This window comes from Myotis lucifugus, unplaced genomic scaffold (genome assembly GCF_000147115.1).
Source record: "Myotis lucifugus unplaced genomic scaffold, Myoluc2.0 scaffold_1426, whole genome shotgun sequence".
Lineage (NCBI taxonomy): Eukaryota > Metazoa > Chordata > Mammalia > Chiroptera > Vespertilionidae > Myotis > Myotis lucifugus.
This window is the reverse complement of record NW_005872474.1, coordinates 48,038-59,449: the sequence shown is the minus strand read 5'-3', so window position 1 is coordinate 59,449 and position 11,412 is coordinate 48,038. Positions and strand designations below refer to the sequence as shown.

General features: G+C 40.3%; 1 non-coding gene across 1 annotated transcript; it reads right to left on the bottom strand.

Moving 5' to 3' along the window:
* Positions 1 to 8,686: 8,686 nt before the first annotated feature.
* Positions 8,687 to 8,789, bottom strand: LOC111824408. Its single transcript, XR_002827492.1, has one exon. It is a non-coding gene; the product is annotated as a U6 spliceosomal RNA (small nuclear RNA).
* Between the last annotated feature and the right edge of the window lie 2,623 nt (positions 8,790 to 11,412).

Sequence of the window (11,412 nt, the reverse complement as noted above, 5' to 3'; positions counted from 1 at the left end):
TGTCCCAGTTCATCGTAGTAATAGAGCCCTTTTCACTCTTGATACAAACCTAGCTTTGACCATAATGATTTGGGTGTTCGATCTATGTCCACCTTACAGATATTTACTTTTAGATCAGATGACACCCTCCAATGCAGAGTGCGATAGCGTGGTGTCACGGTCCCATAGCTCAAAGTGTGGCTGGCAGGGTCCCGGGAACCCTGCTTTGTGTCCCTAGGCAGTTTTGTGTTGGGGGGTTAGTGACTAGTGCCATCAGATTCTTGTTCTCAGAAGGTTTAGCGTGACAGAGAGAGACATAAGAGGAGTGGTCTTAGGGCTCTTCTCAAAGTCACCAAGATTAGATTTGAATTCATGCTTCTCACCTTTCAGATGAGAAAGCTGAGTCCTAGAACGAATGTGGGCCTGGAAAACCGCACACATCAAGGCCAGGTGACCAGGCCTGGACCAGACTCCCCTTGCCTGGATACTATTTGGCAATCCCTTTGCCCCTTCCTGCTCCTCCTCCAAAACTTGCTCTCAGGAAAGGACATCACAATATCGTTTTTGGTTTAGATACGAATGACTGATGAGTGCTCAGTTATTTTTCTAGTGGGCACAATAGTGACATTCAGTTACTAACAGCAATAAACTGAGGGGGGATCTGTATTTGGAGGGCACATGAACACTTTTCCCCAACATCTCTTGCTTTAGCCCTTCATGCTTTCTTACTAACCTTATCACCACCTTTCCCCTCTGCTTACTGTTCAAATAAAAATAGATCTCTACTCAAGCATGAGCTGAAAACTTTACAGGCCTTGATCTTCATGTTTTCAGAGTGTGAAGAGCAAGCTTTTATTTCTTAACAAGTATTTACTGAGGATCTATTATCTCCAGGTACTTTCTGGGTCTTGGCACTAACAGATGAGCAAGACTCAGTTCCTGACCTAAGTTTTTACAGTGACAGAGGTCATCTCTGTCTCTCGGGCTAGCGGAAGAGGAATCAGCTATGTTCAGCAGTTCCCAAGTGAGTCTTTTCCATCTTGTTCTTCTCACCTGCTCTTTTCAGAAATAGAAATTCCTTTAGGAGGGTACAATGTAAATAAGATAGAATTCTCACTCATTTTTTGTATGTGCCTTCTGAGTATCAGAAGATTATCCTAAAATAATGACTTTATGGTCAATACATTCCTCCCGGTTTTTTGCATTGAATGTTGAACGTAAACTGAAGAATACAAAAGTGGGCATCTTAGGAAACTCAAAATTCAGAAGGGATATGTAAATATTCAATATGCAAAGGAAAGCCTAAGACAGACTGGATCTAGGATATTTTCAAAGCCCACAGCTCACAGTCTTTGTTACTGCAATATTTTGGTGCTGTTTCAAACAATTTCTCTACCTTGTATAATCATGGCACTGAATAAATGGTCAGCATGAAGGCAGTTGCTGCCTTGTGGCTGCAGGATGGCTGGGTTTCAGGACTGAGGGAAGCGTGTGCCTCCTGGGTGAAAGGTGGAGTATAATTGAAACGTTACCATTTCAGGCAGAATTCCCAGGATGGCATTGAGCAATTAAAAAAGCAAAGCTAACCAAGCCTGGAAGATCAGCATTTCCTTTTCTTCCAACCCCAGTTGCTCAGTTACTGTGCACAAAGAGCTAGAAGTCCCCACTGTCTTTTGTTGACTCTCTTTGGAGCCTCGATCGCATGGCAGGCCAGAAGTGAGAGAATTATTTTTTTTGTTTCCATTAATCAATGGTGAGTCTAAATAAAGAGGTACAAATGACTTTCAAGAACCGGTCAAAGCAAAATTCACTTTAGAAAAAATGTACCAATTTTCCCCTTTCAACTGAACAATCTCTCTTGATAGTTCCAAGCCTTTATCTTCCCTTCAAAGAATACTCTGTTCTGGACTTAGCTTTGCTAGGTGCCTGGTTGAGTGAAAGCTTAATCTTCATAGGAAAATAGAGTCAGAAAGATATACTTCCATTTAGTAAAATGGACATCTTCCTAACTCAAAGAAAAGAAATTCTACATTTTCAAAACCTCGTGCGCTGGTGATTCTTCAGTGATGGATGCAAAGGACCCTTTTCGGAGATTCACATTCTTCCCTGTTTGGGTGCAGGGTTTTGCTCTGAGACCATTTTTTTTTCTCCCAAATGTTGTTATCTTTAAATATTCAGTATTGATTTCTGCCTATTCTCTTTCCCAAGTTCAAGGTTATGCACTCTTCAACCAGTTTGTAAAGTATCTGTAAAGGAAATGTGAGGTCTCCTTTCCGGGGACTGCTGTAATCTTCTCTAATTCTGTCGATATAATCAATCTAGGAACTGTAACCTTAAGGCCAAGTAATTTACCATTAGCAGCCTGCATTTGGGGAATAAATGCCAACAGAGAAATGACAATAATTTTTGTCATCAAAAAAAGTACATTGGGCCCTACCTGGTTTGGCTCAGTGGACAGAGCAACAGCCTGCGGACTGAAGGGTCCCAGGTTCGACTCCGGTCAAGGGCACATGCCTGGGTTGCAGGCTTACTCCCCAGTAGGGGCATGTAGGAGGCAGCCAATCCATGATTCTCTCTCATCATTGATGTTTCTATCTCTCTTTCTCTCTCCCTTCCTCTCTGAAATCAATAAAGATATTTAAAAACACACACACAAGTACATTGGTTACAAGTATGTGAACCTAAATTTTTCTTGAACATATTTTAAAATCTTTTCTTTATCATTTTTTTCAAGAATAAGCAACAATAGAATACAAATATGTACTAAACTAAAGAAAAATATTTCAAACGAAAACCTTGTTGTTGTCTTTTTAACATGTTTGTTCTCCTTGCTATTGATTAGATATCATAAATGTGAACTGGGTTTCAATCCTTCCTCAAGGCTTAAGCTCAGGTGCTTAAGCTCAGGGTGTTTTTCCTGGAGGACAGCAACCCACTCCTTTACGTGCTAAAGGGCACATGTGCGTGTTACATACCCATAGAAAGACACATACAAATATTCAGTTACAACTGTTACTTCAGAGTTAATCCTTGTTATTTGTCTATTGCTCTAAGGCTTAATGGCAGTTAGATTGAACAAAGTAGGCATTGGGAGAACAGTGCATCAACTGAGAACATTTGAATGGAACAACAGCACAAAATCTAGCTAGAACCATCCTGTATGACACTATAATGAATACACTACACATTTATAGCACAAAGAATGAGCCTTAATGGATGCAAATTAAAAATATTATTTAGGAGGTCACAGGATTCTACGTGGAATGCAGTGTATGACAAAAGAATCCACTGCATTACATATGTCTGAAACAACATCACTAAAAGGGCTGGAGGACAAAGGTACTGGCAGTACCCAGGTGAAGTGGTTCACCTACTGGTAAGAGAGGACCACATGCACCATAGATGTACACTGGGTTTTGAGCAAAGACCTGTATCAAAGTCACTTGTGTAACTTTTTAATTCTATTTTTAAATAAATATGACCATTTCCAGAGATTCTGAGTCAGTAGATGTTGGGTGGGTCATTTATTAATGAGGTCAATACATGTTAATTTAATGAGAGCCTAATATTAATCACATTAGGGGCTTAATATTCATACAGAACTGGGCTGAATTATTCAGACAGATTTTATATCTGCTGCTTCTCTTTTTTCATCTGGGCTTCAGTCAGAAATCTATGTGAGTTACACATCCCCAAAGGCTGAATTAACTTGTTTGTGTAATTGTCCTTTTTTTTTTCTTCAAGTTAAATTTTTTTTATGGTGGAAAATACCTTTCACCTTATTCTGTATTTTTTCCCTCCTATCAAGGCAAATTTTTGCATTAGACTGCAATGGTTATAGAACAGGAAAAAAATGTATATTTTTAATTTTGTTATAAAATCTATATAAACTATGACTTTTGATACATAGGTACTGGTTCTTATAAATAATATATAAGAAATTAAAATATTTGAACACACCAAGAATTTGGAGGAGTAATAAATTTGACCTATGTAGGGCTTCATTTAAAGATTGGCAGTGGTGGAAGGTCATAAAGAAGCTCAGACCCCTGACAATGCGAACTTTACAAAGCTCTTCCTCCCGATTCTGGTGTTAATAATTATAGCTGTTTTCAGTGCAATTTAGATGATTTTAGTGATGAGACTGGGGAGGAATTAGGAGATAACAATTAAAAATCTGTAAGATTGGTCAGCACTTCTTCGAAAAAAATCTTACCAAAGTTCTTTTTTTTCTTTTTTCTTTTCTGTTTCTATTAGTCTTGAGATGGGGCTGAATGGTTTTAATTGGGGTAAGGCATCATGAGGTCAACTAAACCTCCCCAAAAACTCTGTCCAGCTGGCCTAGGATCACCTCTGTACTGTGCAGACCATCCTTAGGGGCCAAAGGAGAAGAGCTCTGACATCACCCCTGAACCCATCTCTGGACTGGCCCGGGAGATACTGAAGTAGACAGCGGTTTGAAAGTCTTCTGAGTACCTTTCACTCATTGAAACCTTGGTGTATTATGTGAAACTGTATTTGTGTGATGGTTCTTATCTCGGTGAAATTGCTGTAGACTTGTGTTCTGGGAATTAAACATATACTTCATAAATTCACATACAACAGTAAAGCCTCACAAGTGTTTTATACTACATTTTGACTTACTCATATGGGAGTGACTTTAGAAATTATCTGTTCAGGAAATTTGATTTTGCAAGGAGGCAATTGAAATTCCTGGAAGGAGCATGGTTGCAATTCTTATTCCCATTGGCATAGGAGAAGGCAGGGCTTGAATCCCTCTCTGTGCCTTGAAACAGTGTGCATGCATTGACATAGAGATATGGATGCAAAAATAGAGAAATATACCCGAAACACAGGTTGGAAACAAATAATTTCCCATCAATTCAGTCTGTATCAAAGCCCTCTAATTCTAGCTTGAGTCTAGGTAGCTTATCCTTTATTCTTTTTCCATACTGAACACATACAGTATATCCTACAAAAAGAAGCCAGCACTTAGAAGGCCAGCTGATTACTTTATGTTATAACTCATTAAAAGGGGCTTCAACAAATGCCTTAATTTCATAGCATTTTGTGTAATAAGACTTTGTAATCTTTACAGTATCTACCAGAGTGTTGTGTGTGAGTAGTGCTCAGTAAATCTATGTTAATTAAATGAAAGGATGAAATACATGCATCTCTCAATTTATTGTCAATGAGTGAAAAAATTTCTCTCATCACAGACTTATATGCAGTTGCCATGTAGATGAATTGCATCTTTATATGTTTTCAGAAAAAATTTAAAAAGCTACATAGTAAGGAATGCCTACTGAGTGTCAGTCACTTTATATTCATTGTCTCATGTAATCTTTAGCACATCCGTATACCATAAGAATATAATCTCCATTTATAGGTGAAAAAAAATGACAAAACAACAAGAAGCATAGTCAGGCTTGGAACCACATTCTCTCTGACCATAAAGCCTATCCATTTCTCATACTATAGTCAAATCTGTGATATATTAAAGCAGCTTCATGATATGCCTTTCCTATAGCGATTTTCGAATGTCTCCGTGTTTGGGTGGGTCCTAAGGAGAAGGAAAAGCAGAGTCAAATTCCCTGCAGACAAGATTTTCCATCCGAATGGTCGGACCCACTATGCTGTTCTTTGTTTGCATGACTTCACAGTGCATCCCAATACCGTGCAGCCCTGTTCATCTCCAGGCGTATGGAAGGAGTTTTATGCTTTAAGCAATTAGACTTGACAGCACTATTGTTTCTTTCTTATTTAATATCCCTCAGCCTGGAGACCAGCCAGAATCTGTATTCTCTCTCCAAATTTAATTCTCAGACCTCGTACATATCACTTAGTTGTCAGGAGACAGCAAGTTAATGGCATTTGTTCCTGTGGCCTAGGAGCATCTGGGTTATGTCAGTTTTTAGGTGGCCTGCTTAACTCAGAGGGAATAAAGCTCTCTGTCTAATGATCTTTCCGGGGCCCTTGTCATTGGTGATTTTGCTTTCCAGATCCTATGCTGTTCTGTAAATGTCATGGGATGATAGGATTTCTAGGTATTCATTTGTTTCTGCTCAAAGATGAAAGGCAGTTATAAATATGGAAGGAGCAGAAAACAAGGATATGATAGAGGAGAAACGAATGAGGTCATAGTTGTTTTGTGTGACTAGGAGGTTTGGCAAGTCTAAAACTCCAGGGGACATGGAAACATGGGCTATGTATGGAGTAGGCAAAAGAATGTGTCATTTGTGTGTGTGTCATTTCAATTCAACTAAACTATTTCAATCCAAATCAGTGGAACTCAATCAGTTCAGTTCAGTTCAATTCAACAGATATTTCTTTGAGCACCTCGTGAAGAGCAGGTAGTGAGCTAGATATTGAAACAACTTAGATATCTTTAAGGTTTTGTGTGGCCATGCAAAACAGAACCAAAAACATGGATAGCTTTGAGAAAGTCACTTCATCTCCCGGGGCCTCTGTTTCCTCAACTGTTAAATGGTGGTCTCATCCAATCACTCACATTTGGTGGCATTCCTTATGTGAGGCCTATGCTTTAATTGAAAGAGCACTCTTGCTTTAAAATTGGTGATATATATCTTATTGTATTTTTTTAGTTTTTATATGATTTTTTTAAGCTGAACTAACAACATATGCTGGGGAGCAAGATCTCAAATGCTCCTCCAGTGGTTTATATTTTGGTCCTGGCTCTGCTCTTATTTAGCTGTTTGAACTTGGTAAGTTACTTGGTTTTCTGGGTTCTCATCTGAGAGGTCAGAATAATTGATTTTGAAGGTTCCCTTCTGACCATGTATTCCTGTGCAATTGGATAGGACCTCAACTGTCCATGTTAATATTTTGCATAGAGTAAGCAATCAAATCATGGGGATTTTGTAGTCATTGTGTCTGTTAAATCTAATTGTTATTCTATACTACAAAGTGGTGTATGGTATGGCACATAAACTGTGACCACATACATATGCAACTGGTGTCTGTGGCAGGAAACATGGCTCTGACCAGAACAAGAGTGACTTTAATTTCCAAACATGAGTATCTCTGAATACAGAGAAGTTTCTGGCAAGATTTTCATTATGTTTGTCAACTTGCAGTGAAAAATATTTTATTAAACTAACATTTATTGAGATCTGTAGTATCTACTACAACTCACTAAATATTGTAGTTTCCCTCACTTTAGGGCCCTTTCTGCCTAAGCATTTCCCACCTGATTGATATCAGGCTTTGCCACATGACTTGCTTTAGCCAATAAAATGTGAGGAGGAATTCGATGTGCCACTTGGGAATGGAAGCTTTAAGAGAGGCCATGAGCCCTAGCTGGTTTGGGTCAGTGGATAGAGGGTTGGCCTGCAGACTGAAGGGTCTGGGGTTTGATTCCGGTCAAGGGCACATGCCATGGTTGTGGGCTCGATCCCCAGTGGGGGGCCTGTAGGAGGCAGCCAATCAATGATTCTCTCACATCATTGATGTTTCTCTCCCTCTCCCTCTCCCTTCCACTCTGAAATCAATAAAATATATACTTTTTTAAAAAGAGCCATGAATAATTACTGTGTTCCCTTTCTCTCTGCCATGAAACCAGCACTGTTTCAGGGCCTGGGTTGTCCATCATGAAAATACTATGGAGCTAATCTGTCACTAATTGTAGTGTGATCAAGGACACATATTTTGCCAATGTAACCTGCTAAGATTTCTTTTTCCATTGCATTATAATTCCATCCACCCTGACTACACTGCACTTGCTACTGAGAAATACTATGGTGAGCAAGGCAGGTCTACTTGTTATGGACACTTCAGCAAGAGGCGATAGTAAGTATGATGCATGCTAGAGCACAGGGAGCATGTGGTGCATGCTTATATTGGGGGAAGCAGACTTGGCCTTGGGTCAGAGACGGCCATCTTTTTTATTTTTTTTTATTTTTTAAATTTTGTTTTATTGCTTAAAGTATTACAAAGAGTATTACATATGTCTCCTTCCCCCCTCTTGACATTCTCCGAGCCTCCCCTCCCCGCAGTGTCTTATGTCCATTGGTTATGCTTATATGGATGCATACAAGTCCTTCCGTTGATCTCATAATATGCACTTAAGCTGACAGTTTATAAATTAATAGGAGTGAAGTTGACCAAGGGCCAAGAAGACGAAGAGGGTGTTGTAAACAGAAAGAAAACCACAGGCCAAGGCGTACAAGGCAGAAAGGTTTGGGGAGATTTGAGGAGCTCATTGTCCAGGGTAGCTGCAAAGCAGAGCACAGGGGGAATGAGAAGGAGCATGGCTAGTGAGATAGCATCCATAATACTAATACTGAGCATTCATTAGCTCTGTGCTAAGTGCTTTACATATGGTTCCCTCACGATTATTATCACCATTGTATTGAGGAGGAAATTGAGCCAGAGAGAGGTTTAATAACTTGCCTGTAGCCACACAGCAGGGCTGTGATTTTATCTGAAAGGCAATAGGAAATCACCGAATGGTGTTGCACAGAGAGACCTCATCATCAGATTCACATTTTAGAAAGAGCATCTGGCAGCAGTAGCGCCCCCACTCTGATTCCCATTCTGGTTGGAGGGCATGTGGGCCTTGACTTCTTACCAACCCGACTCCATTAACTAGGGCAAGGGAAGGAAGCTGATAGCTGGACCACTGCAGGAAGGTCACTTTTAAAAAATGCTTTTAATAAATTAATAAACGTTATTATTTTTTAAATGAAAAATGATGGAATGCTTCATGAATTTGCAAGTCATCCTTGCCCAGGAGCCATGCTATTCTTCTCTGTGTTGTTGCATTTATTATATGCACTGGCAAAGCAAGCACATCAAAGTTCAAGTTTTGCCCTAGCTGGTTTGACTCAGTGCCTACAGCATCGGCCTGCGAACTGAAGGGTCCAAAGTTCGATTCCGGTCAAGGGCACCTACTTACTTACCTCAATTGCAGGCTCAATCCCAGGCCATGTGGGTGGAAGAAAACCAAACGATGTGTCTCTCTCACATCAATGTTTCTCTCTCTCTGTCTCACGCCCTCCCTTCCACTTTCTCTAAATTTCGAGGGAAAAATATCCTTGAGTGAGGATTAACATAAAAAAAAAGTTCAAGTTTTAAGGAGTGTGGGTGGTATCTGCAAGGAAAAATAAATTGTGGGTCTCAAGAGCATGAATATTTGGGTAGTAGTTTTAACAACGATATAAATGTAATAAATTGATTCCCCAAATGAGCTCTTATGCCTAATTCAAATAATGGATATGATATTACATCCATATTTTGAGCATTTCAATTTACTTTTGACTGTAAAATAGATACTACAGCGAGTAAATTCAAGGCAAAGCCAATATCTTTAAGTAGATTTGGTTAGTGGTCCCTGTATTCTTTCCTCCTTGTGTCCTGAAAGTGACCAGTGGTGATCAGGAATTGTATTTCTCTTCATCATAGAGAGATGCAAAAGCAAGAGCGGAAGGCGCCCCTCCTGAGTGGCAGTGATGTCTCTGGCAGTTATTTTCTATGAGTTGTTTGCTTTCCATCAGGAGCCCCTAGAGACCTGCCCTTGACTGCAGAGGTCCCGAGTCAAGATGCTAGGGACTGCGATTAGCATGAACGCTATTCAGATCTCTGTAGACTGCCTCTGTTCCAGCAGAATTCAAAGGAAGAATTGTAGGTAATTTTGACGTTCACTGTTTGCCTCCTATACCCTCCTCTGTACACTACTCTCAGAACCCCAACTCTTTCTCTCCCCCCTTTTTCATTTCCTCCTTCCCTCCTTTCCTTTTTCTTCCCCTTCCCTGCTTGCTCCCCTGACTAGTCTCTTTTCTCTTTTAAATCAGTGAGTGTCTGCAGAAAACAACATGCTAGAAATGAGCTCACTGCCAATATGCGTGAGATTTACTGCAACAGAGAAAGGATGTTATGAGGCATTGCACATATTAATCTTCCTGTTTTTGTCTATAAAGACCGGGATTAGGCTACTTTCATTTATGTGCTTTTAAGGAGATGCAGTTGGATCAGGGCAGGAGATTTGGGGGGTGGGAGAGATTTATAGCTCAGGGGTCCAGGAATCCAGGTCTGCTCTGTAACAGTGGCTTCTCCCCGGCAGCCACAGGCATGCGTGCTCTGAGGCGCCATTCTGAGGGGCCAGCCTGGCAGAGGTTTTTAATGCTGCTCTTTGCAAACAAACTGCCCGGTCAGGGAAGTTGTCAGAAAAGATCAGTGCAGGTTTAGGGATGGTTTTTTGAAGTTTTTCCTGAAATAACCAATAATGAGTTGCCGGCTTTGATAGCTCTTTTTATAGATCGTGCAGCAGCTGCATCAAAGTCTGATGAAGATGTTTGCCTCTGACAATGGCAGGCCTGCACATCGCGCTCGGTTTCCTGAGTGCGCAAATGCATTTCATTTGGGAACATGAAAGGCATATTTAGTGACAACTGATCGCTCTTTGTTTTTTAATTCCCAATAATGTCTTCGGTAAGTGCTTTTGTTAACATTTTTTTGCATTATACAATAGGTGACACAGGAAGATAATCGGTGTGCTGAAAGCAATTAAAGAGTTTATATCCAACTTGTTCTGCCTATTAAATGGATCCGTTCGGCACAGAAGCACATTAGCATCTTTACAGTGAAAGGATTGTGGAAATAGGTTGGTTATTCACGGGGCCTGTGCATCTTCCTCCTGCTGCAATAAGACATATCTCCAAGATTGGAGAAAAGGAACGAGCCGTTTTTCTCCCCTCGGAACTGTAAACAGAAGTAAAACTATTAATAGATGCTGTAGCTAATCCCAAGAAGCTGCAACTGAGAGATTAAATAATGTCGTGAAGAGAGAAAGCCGGGTGGAGGGAGGGGCGGAGGGAGGCCAGTTCCCTGATCACTGAGCTACATTAGACAAGGGCAAACTGAAGGACTCTCGCTGATCACAGGACTGACAGTCGGTATAACAGGGGATTCCTGCTTTCTGCAAAATAAAGATCACTTCATCTATTTCCTGAGAACTGTTCTAGTGGAGAGATGTATGTTTTATTTCTTAAGGAGTAGTCAACATCATTTTAAATGGGGCTTGGATGCCATGGAGATGCAGCTGAGCTTAAAGAGGACAAATGGACTTGGTGAGGGGGAAAAAAGTATATTTTATGATTTAAAAAATAAACAGAGAACTGAGAGATTGTTTGGTAAGTTCAATATTTGAGCCTACGACCCCATCTTTATAGCCACATTGAATGTATTCAGTCTTACACCCGGCATATTAGAGATGACTAAATGTCCCCAAGGTTTATTCCTACTAACACTCTTGGATGTTTGTCCATTCCTCTTCAATGTACACATGTAGAGGGAGGGGCATAATGAGTCAGCAGCTCTGCTAAGGAGCATTGCATCTCTGCGAATCCTCACACAAACTGTGAGGTTGGCGTTATTGATACAATTTAGGGCTATTTACTCAACGTGTGGTCCATG